This window comes from Ovis canadensis, chromosome 2 (assembly GCF_042477335.2).
Source record: "Ovis canadensis isolate MfBH-ARS-UI-01 breed Bighorn chromosome 2, ARS-UI_OviCan_v2, whole genome shotgun sequence".
NCBI classification, from domain to species: Eukaryota; Metazoa; Chordata; class Mammalia; order Artiodactyla; family Bovidae; genus Ovis; species Ovis canadensis.
Window position 1 is genome coordinate 93996851 of NC_091246.1, and position 4728 is coordinate 94001578.

At 35.7% G+C, this 4728-nt stretch overlaps 1 non-coding gene across 1 annotated transcript; it reads right to left on the reverse strand.

The window, feature by feature from the left end:
* On the reverse strand, positions 1–72 carry TRNAG-UCC (transfer RNA glycine (anticodon UCC)). The gene has a single exon. It is a non-coding gene; the product is annotated as a tRNA-Gly (tRNA).
* Between the last annotated feature and the right edge of the window lie 4656 nt (positions 73–4728).

The window sequence follows — 4728 nt, forward strand, 5'->3', positions numbered from 1 at the left end:
TGCCTTGGCCGGGAATCAAACCCGGGTCAACTGCTTGGAAGGCAGCTATGCTAACCACTATACCACCAATGCCTGAGCAAACAGATAAAGGCCAACTTTAACCAAAGAGGAGAATTTCCTTTAGAGTCACTGATACTCCATCACTTTAAAAAGGACAGGTATTATAGGTATCATCCTTAATAATTAATATAAGATGGAATTTATGTTATTTAGAACCAGCTTCATGGGTTTGCAGCTTGTGAAGTCACACGGGGTCCTGCACTTAGAGGGGTTCCATGCTTAGTTTAATATTTGGCTACTGCCATCTTGAAATTTGTAATTTTTTAATATGAGGCTTCATGTTTTCCTTTTACACTGGACCTTTCAAATTATGTAGCCAACCTGGTTATATTTTATGATGTATTTATACTTTTGTTTTAATTTGTCTTCCAAGTCGCCAGTATGTCCCAGCATACATAGCTACCAGTGTAGGGGTTGAAGTTTTTTTGGTTTTGTTTCTTATTTTTTTTTTTTTCAATATAGTTGATAAGGTATTCTTTCATATTCCCCATATTTGTATTCAAAAATCTAGAGTAGGAACTTAATTGATATTTGGATTGAAAGTCAGTCACAAAATAAAATTTTAATTGGTCAGTGCTTCCCTGGTAGTTCAGCTGGTAAAGAATTCACCTGCAATTCAGGAAACCCTGGTTCGATTCCTGGGTCAGGAAGATCCGCTGGAGAAAAGGATAGGCTACCCACTCCAGTCTTCTTGGGCTTCCCTGGTGGCTGGTAAAGAATCCACCTGTAATGTGGGATACCTGGGTTCAATCCCTGGATTGGGAAGATCCCCTAGAGAAGGGAACAGTTACCCACTCCAGTATTCTAGCCTGGAGAATTCCATGGACTGTATAGTCCATGGGGTCACATAGAGTCAGACATGACTGAGCAACTTTCACTTTCACTTCATGGAAAAGAATTATAAAAATATCCAGGAAATGCAGATAAAGACTAGACAAGAAAATAACCTTAAAATGCAATATGAGATTTTGATTGGACATGTGGCTGATGTCAATACACTGATGATATTTGAAAGAGAATATAATATTTATTTCTCTTGCTCTCTTTTTTTAAATTTGTGAACTGAGACAATGGCTTCCCTAGTAGGCTTGCAGCATCCTGCTCTTATCAAGGTAAAGAGTGTTTGCTGGACCTGTTTCTTTATACTGTTCTGTGTAGCTCTAAATCAGTTCAACCCACATTCTGGCATTCTGCCACACTCAGCATCCACTGAAAAATCAAAATAAAGGAATTAAAGAGTTAGATGTGATTAAAATTTAACATCTACTGCTTAACTCTCATTAGTCCTGTCCTGAATTCATTAAGGCGTCAGCACATAGGCCAGTACGTGTTTATGTAATGGTTAATATATTCTCCTGTTTGAAGATTCAAGAAGAGATTGAGAAAAGCCCCCAAGGCCCCTTCTAGGCCTACTGTAATATTTGATATTGAATTCATGAAATAGTCCCCTTCAGGGTAAAAATCACCTCCTAGCAGAGAAAGAAGATGAAACATTTTTTTAAGGTGTATAATATGCCACAACATCAGGTGGCAGCATGCATTAAAATATATGGAATTTTTAGATCTGGCAGCAGGGTACTCTGCTGTTCTTAAGAGTCATAGTAGCATCTAGGAAAGAAGACCGCAAAGATAACACAACTTTTAGATATTAGGACCTAAATGAATAAGAATCTTCATTTGCATTGGATAAAAATTAGACAGTGTTAAAAGTATTTTTACCATTAGCTTGTATGCACATTTCAAGGCAGAAGATTGTTTACATCTCATTTTATTATTAGCACTATAAGCATTTGGGAGATATGTTTCTGGGAATACACCTTAAAAATGACATCCTTTTGAGTAATTGAGAACATTCTACACATAGTGTTTATGACAAGAATTAATAGTAAAATCTTAAATAGTAAACTGGTATCAATGCACAGGACAATGTGCAAAGAATCTTTGCCATTAGTCATTTGAAAAACTTTCATGTAAAATTATGGGTTGGCCAAGAGAGATCACTTTCATATGAGCTGTTACGTTTTTCTATGGTTCTAAGATCTTTAGAAAGACTTAATTGTTCATGATCCATCTTCAGGGTTCACAGTTTCATTGCTTTACTTATTCATTCATTTGTTCATTTATCCAACAAGTTTTACTTGACTGCTGTTAAGCACTTTCTTTAGTTCTAGAGTCTCCTTGACAAGAGAGAGTGAGGCAGGAGAAGGTGGGGGAGACATTTTCTAACTCTCCTTCCACTCACTATCTAGTGAGCTAAGCAGACAATTAAAAAGAATGACAGAAGTAAGCTTGGCTTTGAAACTGTGGTGAATATCATCACAAGAATTACATGGAGCTAGGAGTTGCATGCTAGTTAGTTAAGAAGGAGGAAAGCTTCCCTGGAGCTTCTCAAGATTAGACTTGAGATCTGAGATGAGAGGCAGAGTTAATGATGTGAGCAAGTTTGAGTCAGGACCAGAATAGGAAAGAGCATAATCTTGATGGATAATAATGATATAATAAAAGACAAAATTAGCAAAGTATTCTTTGAACAACAGGATCCTTGTTCTTCTTGACTCCAAAGATAATTATGGAACTATTTCAGTGTTCCTGTAAGTTAAAAAGCAGTTCTTCTCATGTTTATTTCCTTTTATCTAAATATTTTTTTTTAAGCATTTTAAAGGGTTGGTACTCACTGAAACACCACTTATTTTAACACTGGACAAGGATGAACTAATGCTAACTATTTTGAATTGATGATCATATCATAAATCAGATGACATGTTGCATGATGCCTGTGTTTCATGCATAGGAAAAAAGAAATAGATGTTGATCCCCTAACCTTCCTGTTTGTAGAAATACTGACAGAGCTGACTCATACCTGACATGGTAGACAGTGCTTTGAATACATAATTAGAGATACATTAACTGAACTCTTCTTAAAAAATGAAATTTCTAAGTGATTGAAGGCATTGTATATGTAGTATTTATCATATGAATCAATAAAAGCTTTCATAGTAAATCCCCACTCTCTAATAGCATCATATGGAGAGAGAGAGCTTGTTGCTCATGCCATTTTCTTTGGAGGCTGACCTAATGAGCTAGTCACAGCTCTGTCCTTATAAAAGTTAACAAATTTTGCATTGGATTTTAAAATAAATTTTAGCAACAGCAGATTTCCAGTTTCAGTATTTAAATTCAGAATTGAATGGTTATCATAGTATTTAAGTAACTCCAGTGAAAAATAAATACACAAGAAACTTTTCTTCATGAAACTAAAGACCACACATCAAGTTTTATGTATTTGGAAAAAAACAACACTTATAAAACAAACTCTGAGAGATTCTGATTATGTGGGGAGATAATGATGATGCAATAATGCATTTCCCAGAACGACAGTGAAAGATATCTGTAAATGGCCTTTGGTAGAAGAAAGAAAACGTACTGCTCCAATCAATACACAGAGAGTCCGTAATGTAAAGATTAGGATCAGAGTATTTAAAAATTTAATACTTTGCCACTCTGTATAGCACTTTGGAAGTCAATATCTTTGGAAACCTGGTCCATTTCCCTTCTTTGAAAGCATTATATATTTAAGGTTTTTAAATTATTTATCTAGTCCATGCGATTAAAAATGAAAAAAAGTTAGTCATCCATTATCTTCTGCAGCTGCTGTCTGGATATTATTTCCCCCTCCCCACCCTCCTTAAATGCTTGATTTTTTTTTTTCCTATCCTGTTAAGAAACTTAATAGATACATTAACAGAGCAAAAGAAAACCTCAGTCACTCACTAACATCAGAGAATGTTGCTGCTTAAACAGTGTCCAAAGGTGGCTGTGTAGGAACAATATACTCAAATATTTTTACTCAGGTATATTACTTTCAGATCTCATAATAAGAAATGCAATGTAGTTAAATCACAAAAAAGCCTATGTGTCTGCCCCCCCCCCACCCCAGGCCAATTGTAGTTTGAGGCTTTATTTATTATTTATTTAAAAAGCATTATTTTCAAAGTTTACATTTGAGAATGAGACCATTTTAAATTCTTTTAGTCCTTCCTCTCAAAAATTTGTTGTCAAGAAAGGGAGAAATAGATCTGATAGAGTGCCTGTTGAACTATTGACAGAGGTTCGTACATTGTACAGGAGACAGGAATCAAGAGCATCCTCAAGAAAAAGAAATGCAAAAAAGAAAATTGGCTGAGGAGGCCTTACAAATAGGTGTGAAAAGAAGAGAAGTGAAAAGCAAAGGAGAAAAGAAAAGATATACCCAATTGAATGCAGAGTTCCAAAGAATAGCAAGGAGAGATGAGAAAGACTTCCTCAGTGATCAGTGAGAAGAAATAGAGGAAAACAATAGAATGGGAAAGACTAGAAATCTCTTCAAGAAAATTAGACATACCAAAGGAACATTTCATGCAAAGATGGGCTCAATAATGGACAGAAATGGTATGGACCTAACAGAAGCAGAAGATATTAAGAAGAGGTGGCAAAAATATACAGAAGAACTGTACAAAAAAGATCTTCACGACCCAGATAATCACAATGGTGTGATCACTCACACTCACCTAGAGCCGGACATCCTGGAATATGAAGTCAAGTGGGCCTTAGGAAGTATCACTATGAAGAAAGCTAGTGGAGGTGATGAAATTCCAGTAGAGCTATTTCAAGTCCTAAGAGATGATGCTG